We start from the raw sequence: 13,135 nt of genomic DNA on the forward strand, positions 1-13,135 counted from the left end.
CTCTGATTCCCCGCCTCTTATTCCCCGCCTCTGATTCCCCGCTTCTGATTCCCCGCCTCTGATTCCCTGCCTCTGTTTCCCCGCGTCTGATTCCCTGCCTGAGATTCCATGCCTCAGAATCCCCGCCTCAGATTCCCTGCCTCAGATTCCCCGCCTCAGATTCCCCGCCTCAGATTCCCCGGCTCTGATTCCCTGCCTGAGATTCCATGCCTCAGAATCCCCGCCTCAGATTCCCTGCCTCAGATTCCCCGCCTCAGATTCCCCGCCTCAGATTCCCCGCCTCTGATTCCCTGCCTCTGATACCCTGCCTCACTTTGCCTGCCTCTATTTCCGTGCCTCTTTCTCTGCATCTAGTTTCCCACATCTCATTTGCCCCCTCTGATAACCCGCCTCTGATTCCATGCCTCTGATTCACTGCCTCAGATTCCGTGCCTCAGATTTCACGACTCAGATTTACCGCCTCAGATTCCCCGCCTCAGATTCCCTGCCTCAGATTCCATGCCTCAGATTCCCTGCCTCAGATTCCCTGCCTCAGATTCCCTGCCTCCGATTCCCAGCCTCTGAATCCCCGCCTCTGAATCCCCGCCTCTGATTCACCGCCTCTGATTCCCCGCCTCTGATTCCCAGCCTCTGAATCCCCGCCTCTGAATCCCCGCCTCTGATTCCCCGCCTCTGTTTCCCCGCCTCTGATTCCCCCCCTCTGATTCCCCTCCTCTGATTCCAGGCCTCTTATTCCCTGCCTCTGATTCGCCACCTCTGATTGCCTGCCACTGATTGCCCGCCTCTGATTCCCCGCCTCTGATTCACCGCCTCTGATTCCCTGCCTCTGATTCCCCGCCTCTGATTCCCCACCTCTGTCTGTATGCCTCTCTTTCGCCTCCGCTTTTTCCCCTACACTCTTTCCGCGCCTCTCTTTCCCTCCCTCAATTTCAACAACTCTGTTTGATCTGTTCTCTGTACCTCATTTTCAACACACAAGTTCCAACCACTATGTTTCACCCATCACTTTCCCCGCCTCTATTTTTCCGCCTATGTTTACCCGCCTCTGTTTATTCACCTGTTTCACCGCCTCTGTTTCCCCGCCTCTGATTCCCCACCTCTGTCTCGACGCCTCTCTTTCGCCTCCACTCTTTCCCCTCCACTCTTTCCGTGTCTGTCTTTCCCTCCCTCAATTTCAACAACACTGTTTGATCTGTTTTGTGTACCTCATTTTAAACACACAAGTTCCAACCACTATGTTTTGCCCGCCTCTTTCCCCGCCTCTATTTATCCACCTATGTTTAACTGCCTCTGTTTACCCGCCTGTTTCCCCGCCTCTGATTCCCCAACTTTCATTCCCCGCCTCTCTTTCCCTGCCTCTATTTCCGCACCTCTTTCTCTGCCTCTCTTTCCCCACATCTCTTTTCCTCCCGCTGATTCCCCGCCTCTGATTCCCCGCCTCAGATTCCCCGGCTCTGATTCCCTGCCTGAGATTCCCTGCCTCAGATACCCCGCCTCAGATTCCCCGCCTCAGATTCCCCGCCTCAGATTCCCCGCCTCAGATTCCCCGGCTCAGATTCCCCGCCTCAGATTCCCCGCCTCAGATTCCCCGCCTCAGATTCCACTCCTCAGATTCCCCGCCTCAGATTCCCCGCCTCAGATTCCCCGCCTCAGATTCCCCGCCTCAGATTCCCCGCCTCAGATTCCCCGCCTCAGATTCCCCGCCTCAGATTCCCTGCCTCAGATTCCCTGCCTCTGATTGCCTGCCTCTGATTCCCTGCCTCTGATTCCCTGCCTCTGATTCACTGCCTCTGATTCCCTGCCTCTGATTCCCTGCCTCTCATTCCCTGCCTCTGATTCCGAGCCTCTGATTCCACGCCTCTCTTTCCGTATCTCTGATTCCCCGCCTCTGATTCCCTGCCTCTGATACCCTGCCTCTCTTTGCCTGCCTCTATTTCGGTGCCACTTTCTCTGCATCTAGTTTCCCAGATCTCAATTGCCCCCTCTGATTACCCGCCTCTGATTCCATGCCTCTGAATCCCCGCCTCTGATTCCCCGCCTCTAATTCCCTGCCTCTGATTCCCCACCTCTGATTCCCTGCCTAAGATTCCCTGCCTCAGATTCCCTGCGTCCGATTCCCCGCCTCTGATTCCTCGCCTCTGATTCCCCGCCTCTGATTCCCCGCCTCTGAATCCCAGCCTCTGAATCCCCGCCTCTGATTCCCCGCCTCTGTTTCCCCGCCTCGGATTCCCCGCCTCTGATTCCCCGCCTCTGATTCCCTGCCTCTGATTACCCGCCTCCCTTTCCGCGCAACTTTCCCGGCCTCCGTTTCCCCACTTCTCTTTCCCCGCCTCAGATTCCCTGCCTCAGATTCCCTGCCTCAGATTCCCCGCCTCAGATTCCCTGCCTCAGATTCCCTGCCTCAGATCCCTGCCTCCGATTCCCCGCCTCTGATTCCCTGCCTCTTATTCCCCGCCTCTGATTCCCAGCCTCTGAATCCCCGCCTATGAATCCCCGCTTCTGATTCCCAGCCTCTGAATCCCCACCTCTGAATCCCCGCCTCAGATTCCATGCCTCTGATTCCCCGCCTCTGATTCCCCACCTCTGATTGCCTGCCACTGATTGCCCGCCTCTGATTCCCCGCCTCTGATTCCCCACCTCTGTCTCGACGCCTCTCTTTCGCCTCCACTCTTTCCCCTCCACACTTTCCGTGCCTGTCTTTCCCTCCCTCAATTTCAACAACACTGTTTGATCTGTTTTGTGTACCTCATTTTAAACACACAAGTTCCAACCACTATGTTTTGCCCGCCTCTTTCCCCGCCTCAATTTATCCACCTATGTTTACCTGCCTCTGTTTACCCGCCTGTTTCCCCTCCTCTGATTCCCCACCTTTCATTCCCCGCGTCTCTTTCCCTGCCTCTATTTCCGCGCCTCTTTCTCTGACTCTCTTTCCCCACATCTCTTTTCCTCCCCCTGATTCCCCGCCTCTGATTCCCCGCCTCTGATTCCCTGCCTCTGATTCCCCGCCTCTGATTCCCTGCCTCAGATTCCCTGCCTCAGATTCCCTGCCTCAGATTCCCTGCCTCTGATTCCCCGCCTCTGATTCCCCGCCTCTTATTCCCCGCCTCTGATTCCCCGCCTCTGATTCCCCACCTCTGATTCCCTGCCTCAGATTCCCCGGCTCTGATTCCATGCATCAGATTCCCTGCCTCAGATTCCCTGCCTCTGATTCCCCGCCTCTGATTGCCTGCCTCTGATTCCCCGCCTCTGATTCCCTTCCGCAGATTCCCTGCCTCAGATTCCCTGCCTCAGATTCCCTGCCTCTGATTCCCCGCCTTTGATTCCCCAGCTCTTATTCCCCGCCTCTGATTCCCCACCTCTGATTCCGCGCCTCTGATTCCCTGCCTCTCTTTCCCCGCCTCTGATACCCCGCCTCTGATTCCCCGCCTCAGATTCCCCGGCTCTGATTCCCTGCCTGAGATTCCCTGTCTCAGATACCCCGCCTCAGATTCCCCGCCTCAGATTCCCCGCCTCAGATTCCCCGCCTCAGATTCCCAGCCTCAGATTCCCCGCCTCAGATTCCCCGCCTCAGATTCCCCGCCTCAGATTCCCCGCCTCAGATTCCCCTCCTCAGATTCCCCTCCTCAGATTCCCCGCCTCAGATTCCCCGCCTCAGATTCCCCGCCTCAGATTCCCCGCCTCAGGATCCCCGCCTCAGATTCCCCGCCTCAGATTCCCCGCCTCAGATTCCCTGCCTCTGATTGCCTGCCTCTGATTCCCTGCCTCTGATTCCCTGCCTCTGATTCCCTGCCTCTGATTCCCTGACTCTCATTCCCTGCCTCTCATTCCCTGCCTCTGATTCCGAGCCTCTGATTCCACGCCTCTCTTTCCGTATCTCTGATTCCCCGCCTCTGATTCCCTGCCTCTGATACCCTGCCTCTCTTTGCCTGCCTCTATTTCGGTGCCACTTTCTCTGCATCTAGTTTCCCACATCTCATTTGCCCCCTCTGATTACCCGCCTCTGATTCCATGCCTCTGATTCCCCACCTCTGATTCCCCGCCTCTGATTCCTTGCCTCCGATTCCCCGCCTCAGATTCCCCGCCTCAGATTCCCCGCCTCAGATTCCCCGGCTCTGATTCCCACCCTGAGATTCCATGCCTCAGAATCCCCGCCTCAGATTCCCTGCCTCAGATTCCCCGCCTCAGATTCGCTGCCTCTGTTTCCCCGCCTCTGATTCCCCGCCTCTGATTCCCCGCCTCAGATTCCCCGGCTCTGATTCCCTGCCTGAGATTCCCTGCCTCACATACCCCGCCTCAGATTCTCCGCCTCAGATTCCCCGCCTCAGATTCCCCGCCTCTGATTCCCTGCCTCTGATCCCCTGCCTCTCTTTGCCTGCCTCTATTTCGGTGCCTCTTTCTCTGCATCTAGTTTCCCACATCTCATTTGCCCCCACTGATAACCTGCCTCTGATTCCATGCCTCTGATTCCCCGCCTCTGATTCCCCGCCTCTGATTCCCTGCCTCTGATTCCCTGCCTCTGATTCCCTGCCTCAGATTCCTTGCCTCAGATTCCCTGCCTCTTATTCCCCGCCTCTGATTCCCCACCTCTTATTCCCCGCCTCTGATTCCCCGCCTCTGATTCCCTGCCTCTCATTCCCTGCCTCTGATTCCGCACCTCTGATTCCACGCCTCTCTTTCCGTGTCTCTGATTCCCCGCCTCTGATTCCATGCCTCTGATCCCCTGCCTCTCTTTGCCTGCCTCTATTTCCGTGCCTCTTTCTCTGCATCTAGTTTCCCACATCTCATTTGCCCCCTCTGATAACCCGACTCTGATTCCATGCCTCTGATTCACTGCCTCAGATTCACTGCCTCAGATACCCCGACTCAGATTTACCACCTCAGATTCCCCGCCTCAGATTCCCTGCCTCAGATTCCCTGCCTCAGATTCCCTGCCTCAGATTCCCTGCCTCAGATTCCCTGCCTCCTATTCCCCGCCTCTGATTCCCCGCCTCTGATTCCCCGCCTCTGATTCCCAGCCTCTGAATCCCAGCCTCTGAATCCCCGCCTCTGTTTCCCCGCCTCTGATTCCCCGCCTCTGATTCCCCGCCTCTGATTCCACGCCTCTGATTCCCCGCCTCTAATTCCAGGCCTCTTGTTCCCCGCCTCTGATTCCCCACCTCTGATTACCTGCCACTGAATGCCCGCCTCTGATTCCCCGCCTCTGATTCACCACCTCTGATTCCCCGCCTCTGATTCCCCGCCTCTGATTCCCCACCTCTGTCTGTATGCCTCTCTTTCGCCTCCGCTTTTTCCCCTACACTCTTTCCGCGCCTCTCTTTCCCTCCCTCAATTTCAACAACTCTGTTTGATCTGTTCTCTGTACCTCATTTTCAACACACAAGTTCCAACCACTATGTTTCACCCATCACTTTTCCCGCCTCTATTTTTCCGCCTATGTTTACCCGCCTCTGTTTATTCACTTGTTTCACCGCCTCTGATTCCCCGCCTCTGAATCCCCACCTCTGTCTCGACGCCTCTCTTTCGCCTCCACTCTTTCCCCTCCACTCTTTCCGTGTCTGTCTTTCCCTCCCTGAATTTCAACAACACTGTTTGATCTGTTTTGTGTACCTCATTTTAAACACACAAGTTCCAACCACTATGTTTTGCCCGCCTCTTTCCCCGCCTCTATTTATCCACCTATGTTTAACTGCCTCTGTTTACCCGCCTGTTTCCCCGCCTCTGATTCCCCACCTTTCATTCCCCGCCTCTCTTTCCCTGCCTCTATTTCCGCGCCTCTTTCTCTGCCTCTCTTTCCCCACATCTCTTTTCCTCCCGCTGATTCCCCGCCTCTGATTCCCCGCCTCAGATTCCCCGCCTCTGATTCCCCGCCTTTGATTCCCCACCTCTTATTCCCCACCTCTGATTCCCCGCCTCTGATTCCCCGCCTCTGATTCCCTGCCTCTGTTTCCCCGCCTCTGATTCCCCGCTTCTGATTCCCCGCCTCAGATTCCCCGACTCTGATTCCCCGGCTGAGATTCCCTGCCTCAGATACCCCGCCTCAGATACCCCGCCTCAGATTCCCCGCCTCTGATTCCCTGCCTCTGATTCCCTGCCTCTAAATCCCTGCCTCTGATTCCCTGCCTCTGATACCCTGCCTCTCTTTGCCTGCCTCTATTTCGGTGCCTCTTTCTCTGCATCTAGTTTCCCACATCTCATTTGCCCCCTCTGATAATCCGCCTCTGATTCCATGCCTCTGATTCCCCGCCTCTGATTCCCCGCCTCTTATTCCCTGCCTCTGATTCCCCGCCTCTGATTCCCTGCCTCAGATTCCCTGCCTCAGATTCCCTGCCTCAGATTCCCTGCCTCTGATTCCCCGCCTCTGATTCCCCGCCTCTTATACCCCGCCTCTGATTCCCCGCCTCTGATTCCCCGCCTCTGATTCCCTGCCTCTGTTTCCCCGCCTCTGATTCCCCGCCTCTGATTCCCCGCATCAGATTTCCCGGCTCTAATTCACTGCCTGAGAGTCCCTGCCTGAGATTCCCCTCCTCAGATTCCCTGCCTCAGATTCCCCGCCTCAGATTCCCCACCTCATGTTCCCCGCCTCAGATTCCCCATCTCAGATTCCCCGCCTCAGATTCCCCACCTCACATTCCCCGCCTCAGATTCCCTGCCTCAGATTCCCTGCCTCTGATTGCCTTCCTCTGATTCCCTGCCTCTGATTCCCTGCCTCTGATTCCCTGCCTCTGATTCCCTGCCTCTGATTCCCTGCCTCTAATTCCCTGCCTTTGATTCCGCACCTCTGATTCCATGCCTCTCTTTCCGTGTCTCTGATTCCCCGCCTCTGATTCCCTGCCTCTGATACCCTGCCTCTCTTTGCCTGCCTCTATTTCCGTGCCTCTTTCTCTGCATCTAGTTTCCCACATCTCATTTGCAACCCTCTGATAACCCGCCTCTGATTCCATGCCTCTGATTCCCCGCCTCAGATTCCCCACCTCTGATTCCCCGCCTCTGATTCCCTGCCTCAGATTCCCTGCCTCAGATTCCTTTCCTCAGATTCCCTGCCTCTGATTCCCCGCCTCTGATTCCCCACCTCTTATTCCCCGCGTCTGATTCCCCGCCTCTGATTCCACGCCTCTGATTCCCTGCCTCTGTTTCCCCGCCTCTGATTCCCCGGCTCTGATTCCCTGCCTGAGATTCCAAGCCTCAGAATCCCCGCCTCAGATTCCCTGCCTCAGATTCCCTGCCTCAGATTCCCGCCTCAGATTCCCCGCCTCAGATTCCCCGCCTCAGATTCCCTGCCTCAGATTCCCAGCCTCAGATTCCCTGCCTCAGATTCCCTTCATCTGATTCCCTTCATCTGATTCCCTGACTCTGATTCCCTGCCTCTGATTTCCTGCCTCTGATTCCCCACCTCTGATTCCCCGCCTCAGATTCCCTGCCTCAGATTCCCTGCCTCAGATTCCCTGCCTCTGATTCCCTGCCTCAGATTTCCTGCCTCAGATTCCCCGCCTCAGATTCCCTGCCTCTGAATGCCTGCCTCTGATTCCCTGCCTGTGATTCCCTGCCTCTTATTGCCTGCCTCTGATTCCCTGCCTCTGATTCCCTGCCTCTGATTCCCTGCCTCTGATTCCGCACCTCTGATTCCACGCCTCTCTTTCCTTGTCTCTGATTCCCCGCCTATGATTCCCTGCCTCTGATACCCTGCCTCTCTTTGCCTGCCTCTATTTCCGTGCCTCTTTCTCTGCATCTAGTTTCCCACATCTCATTTGCCCCCTCTGATAACACGCCTCTGATTCCATGCCACTGATTCACTGCCTCAGATTCCCTGCCTCAGATACCCCGACTCAGATTTACCACCTCAGATTCCCCGCCTCAGATTCCCTGCCTCAGATTCCCTGCCTCAGATTCCCTGCCTCAGATTCCCTGCCTCAGATTCCCTGCCTCAGATTCCCTGCCTCCGATTCCCCGCCTCTGATTCCCCGCCTCTGATTCCCCGCCTCTGATACCCAGCCTCTGAATCCCCGCCTCTGAATCCCCCCCTCTGATTCCCCGCCTCTGTTTCCCCGCCTCTGATTCCCCGCCTCTAATTCCCCGCCTCTGATTCCACGCCTCTAATTCCCCGCCTCTGATTCCAGGTCTCTTATTCCCCGTCTCTGATTCCCCACCTCTGATTTCCTGCCACTGATTGCCCGCCTCTGATTCCCCGCCTCTGATTCCCCGCCTCTGATTCCCCACCACTGTCTATATACCTCTCTTTCGCCTCAGCTTTTTCCCCTACACTCTTTCCGTGCCTCTCTTTCCCTCCCTCAATTTCAACAACTCTGTTTGATCTGTTCTGTGTACCTCATTTTCAACACACATGTTCCAACCACTATGTTTCACCCATCACTTTCCCCGCCTCTATTTTTCCGCCTATGTTTACACGCCTTGTTTATTCAGCTGTTTCACCGCCTCTGATTCCCCGCCTCTGATTCCCCACCTCTGTCTCGACGCCTCTCTTTCGCCTCCACTCTTTCCCCTCCACTCTTTCCGTGCCTGTCTTTCCCTCCCTCAATTTCAACAACACTGTTTGATCTGTTTTGTGTACCTCATTTTAAACACACAAGTTCTAACCACTATGTTTTGCCCGCCTCTTTCCCCGCCTCTATTTATCCACCTATGTTTAACTGCCTCTGTTTACCCGCCTGTTTCCCCGCCTCTGATTCCCCACCTTTCATTCCCCGCCTCTCTTTCCCTGCCTCTATTTCCGCGCCTCTTTCACTGCCTCTCTTTCCCCACATCTCTTTTCCTCCCGCTGATTCCCCGCCTCTGATTCCCTGCCTCTGATTCCCTGCCTCTGATTCCCCGCCTCTGATTCCCTGCCTCAGATTCCCTGCCTCAGATTCCCTGCCTCAGATTCCCTGCTTCTGATTCCCCGCCTCTGATTCCCCGCCTCTTATTCCCTGCCTCTGATTCCCCGCCTCTGATTCCCCGCCTCTGATTCCCTGCCTCAGATTCCCCGGCTCTGATTCCCTGCATCAGATTCCCTGCCTCAGATTCCCTGCCTCTGATTCCCCGCCTCTGATTCCCTGCCTCTGGTTCCCCGCCTCTGATTCCCTGCCTCAGATTCCCTGCCTCAGATTCCCTGCCTCAGATTCCCCACCTCTGATTCCCCACCTTTGATTCCCCGCCTCTTATTCCCCACCTCTGATTCCCCGCCTCTGATTCCCCGCCTCTGATTCCCTGCCTCTGTTTCCCCGCCTCTGATTCCCCGCCTCTGATTCCCCGCCTCTGATTCCCCGACTCTGATTCCCTGGCTGAGATTCCCTGCCTCAGATACCCCGCCTCAGATACCCCGCCTCAGATTCCCCGCCTCTGATTCCCTGCCTCTGATTCCCTGCCTCTAAATCCCTGCCTCTGATTCCCTGCCTCTGATACCCTGCCTCTCTTTGCCTGCCTCTATTTCGGTGCCTCTTTCTCTGCATCTAGTTTCCCACATCTCATTTGCCCCCTCTGATAACCCGCCTCTGATTCCATGCCTCTGATTCCCCGCCTCTGATTCCCCGCCTCTGATTCCCTGCCTCTGATTCCCCGCCTCTGATTCCCTGCCTCAGATTCCCTGCCTCAGATTCCCTGCCTCAGATTCCCTGCCTCAGATTCCCTGCCTCTGATTCCCCGCCTCTGATTCCCCGCCTCTTATTCCCCGCCTCTGATTCCCCGCCTCTGATTCCCCGCCTCTGATTCCCTGCCTCTGTTTCCCCGCCTCTGATTCCCCGCCTCTGATTCCCCGCATCAGATTTCCCGGCTCTAATTCCCTGCCAGAGATTCCTTGCCTGAGATTCCCCGCCTCAGATTCCCTGCCTCAGATTCCCCGCCTCAGATTCCCCGCCTCATATTCCCCTCCTCAGATTCCCCATCTCAGATTCCCCGCCTCAGATTCCCCGCCTCAGATTCCCCGCCTCAGATTCCCTGCCTCAGATTCCCTGCCTCTGATTGCCTTCCTCTGATTCCCTGCCTCTGATTCCCTGCCTCTGATTCCCTGCCTCTGATTCCCTGCCTCTGATTCCCTGCCTCTAATTCCCTGCCTCTGATTCCGCACCTCTGATTCCACGCCTCTCTTTCCGTGTCTCTGATTCCCTGCCTCTGATTCCCTGCCTCTGATACCCTGCCTCTCTTTGCCTGCCTCTATTTCCGTGCCTCTTTCTCTGCATCTAGTTTCCCACATCTCATTTGCCCTCTCTGATAACACGCCTCTGATTCCATGCCTCTGATTCCCCGCCTCTGATTCCCCGCCTCTGATTCCCCGCCTCTGATTCCCTGCCTCAGATTCCCTGCCTCAGATTCCTTGCCTCAGATTCCCTGCCTCTGATTCCCCGCCTCAGATTCCCCACCTCTTATTCCCCGCCTCTGATTCCCCGCCTCTGATTCCCCGCCTCTGATGCCCTGCCTCTGTTTTCCCGCCTAAGATTCCCTGCCTCAGATTCCCTGCCTCAGATTCCCTGCCTCAGATTCCCTTCATCTGATTCCCTTCATCTGATTCCCTGCCTCTGATTTCCTGCCTCTGATTTCCTGCCTCTGATTCCCCACCTCTGATTCCCCGCCTCAGATTCCCTGCCTCAGATTCCCTGCCTCAGATTCCCTGCCTCTGATTCCCTGCCTCAGATTCCCTGCCTCAGATTCCCTGCCTCAGATTCCCTGCCTTTGATTGCCTGCCTCTGATTCCCTGCCTCTCATTCCCTGCCTCTTATTGCCTGCCTCTGATTCCCTGCCTCTGATTCCCTGGCTCTGATTCCCTGCCTCTGATTCCGCACCTCTGATTCCACGCCTCTCTTTCCTTGTCTCTGATTCCCCGCCTCTGATTCCCTGCCTCTGATACCCTGCCTCTCTTTGCCTGCCTCTATTTCCGTGCCTCTTTCTCTGCATCTAGATTCCCACATCTCATTTGCCCCCTCTGATAACACGCCTCTGATTCCATGCCTCTGATTCACTGCCTCAGATTCCCTGCCTCAGATACACCGACTCAGATTTACCACCTCAGATTCCCCGCCTCAGATTCCCTGCCTCAGATTCCCTGCCTCAGATTCCCTGCCTCATATTCCCTGCCTCAGATTCCCTGCCTCAGATTCCCTGCCTCCGATTCCCCGCCTCTGATTCCCCGCCTCTGATTCCACGCCTCTGATACCCAGCCTCTGAATCCCCGCCTCTGAATCCCCGCCTCTGATTCCCCGCCTCTGTTTCCCCGCCTCTGGTTCCCCGCCTCTAATTCCCCGCCTCTGATTCCACTCCTCTAATTCCCCGCCTCTGATTCCAGGCCTCTTATTCCCCGCCTCTGATTCCCCACCTCTGATTGCCTGCCACTGATTGCCCGCCTCTGATTCCCCGCCTCTGATTCCCCACCACTGTTTATATGCCTCTCTTTCGCCTCAGCTTTTTCCCCTACACTCTTTCCGCGCCTCTCTTTCCCTCCCTCAATTTCAACAACTCTGTTTGATCTGTTCTGTGTACCTCATTTTCAACACACAAGTTCCAACCACTATGTTTCACCCATCACTTTCCCCGCCTCTATTTTTCCGCCTATGTTTACCCGCCTCTGTTTATTCACCTGTTTCACCGCCTCTGATTCCCCGCCTCTGATTCCCCACCTCTGTCTCGACGCCTCTCTTTCGCCTCCACTCTTTCCCCTCCACTCTTTCCGTGCCTGTCTTTCCCTCCCTCAGTTTCAACAACACTGTTTGATCTGTTTTGTGTACCTCATTTTAAACACACAAGTTCCAACCACTATGTTTTGCCCGCCTCTTTCCCCGCCTCTATTTATCCACCTATGTTTAAATGCCTCTGTTTATCCGCCTGTTTCCCCGCCTCTGATTCCCCACCTTTCATTCCCCGCCTCTATTTCCCTGCCTCTATTTCCGCGCCTCTTTCTCTGCCACTCTTTCCCCACATCTCTTTTCCTCCCGCTGATTCCCCGCCTCTGATTCCCCGCCTCTGATTCCCTGCCTCTGATTCCCCGCCTCTGATTCCCTGCCTCAGATTCCCTGCCTCAGATTCCCTGCCTCAGATTTCCTGCTTCTGATTCCCCGCCTCTGATTCCCCGCCTCTTATTCCCCACCTCTGATTCCCCGCCTCTGATTCCCCGCCTCTGATTCCCTGCCTCAGATTCCCCGGCTCTGATTCCCTGCATCAGATTCCCTGCCTCAGATTCCCTGCCTCTGATTCCCCGCCTCTGATTCCCTGCCTCTGATTCCCCACCTCTGATTCACTGCCTCAGATTCCCTGCCTCAGATTCCCTGCCTCAGATTCCCCGGCTCTGATTCCCTGCCTCTGATTCCCCGCCTCTTATTCCCCGCCTCTGATTCCCCGCCTCTGATTCCCCGCCTCTGATTCCCTGCCTCTGTTTCCCCGCCTCTGATTCCCCGCCTCTGATTCCCCGCCTCAGATTCCCCAACTCTGATTCCCTGGCTGAGATTCCCTGCCTCAGATACCCCGCCTCAGATACCCCGCCTCAGATTCCCCGCCTCAGATTCCCCGCCTCAGATTCCCCTCCTCAGATTCCCCGCCTCAGATTCACCGCCTCAGATTCCCCGCCTCAGATTCCCCGCCTCAGATTCCCCGCCTCAGATTCCCCGCCTCCGATTCCCCGCCTCAGATTCCCCACCTCAGATTCCCCGCCTCAGATTCCCCGCCTCAGATTCCCTGCCTCAGATTCCCTGCCTCTGATTGCCTGCCTCTGATTCCCTGCCTCTGATTCCCTGCCTCTGATTCCCTGCCTCTGATTCCCTGCCTCTGATTCCCTGCCTCTGATTCCCTGCCTCTGATTTCGCGCCTCTGATTCCACGCCTCTCTTTCCGTATCTCTGATTCCCTGCCTCTGATTCCCTGCCTCTGATACCCTGCCTCTCTTTGCCTGCCTCTATTTCGGTGCCTCTTTCTCTGCATCTAGTTTCCCACATCTCATTTGCCCCCTCTGATAACCCGCCTCTGATTCCATGCCTCTGATTCCCCGCCTTTGATTCACGCCTCTGATTCCCTGCCTTTGATTCCCTGCCTCTAATGCCCTGCCTCAGATCCCCTGCCTCAGATTCCCTGCCTCAGATTCCCTGCCTCAGATTCCCTGCCTTTGATTCCCCGCCTCTGATTCCCCGCCTCTTATTCCCCGCCTCTGATTCCCCGCCTCTGAT

Source organism: Narcine bancroftii, chromosome 3, assembly GCF_036971445.1.
Source record: "Narcine bancroftii isolate sNarBan1 chromosome 3, sNarBan1.hap1, whole genome shotgun sequence".
NCBI lineage: Eukaryota > Metazoa > Chordata > Chondrichthyes > Torpediniformes > Narcinidae > Narcine > Narcine bancroftii.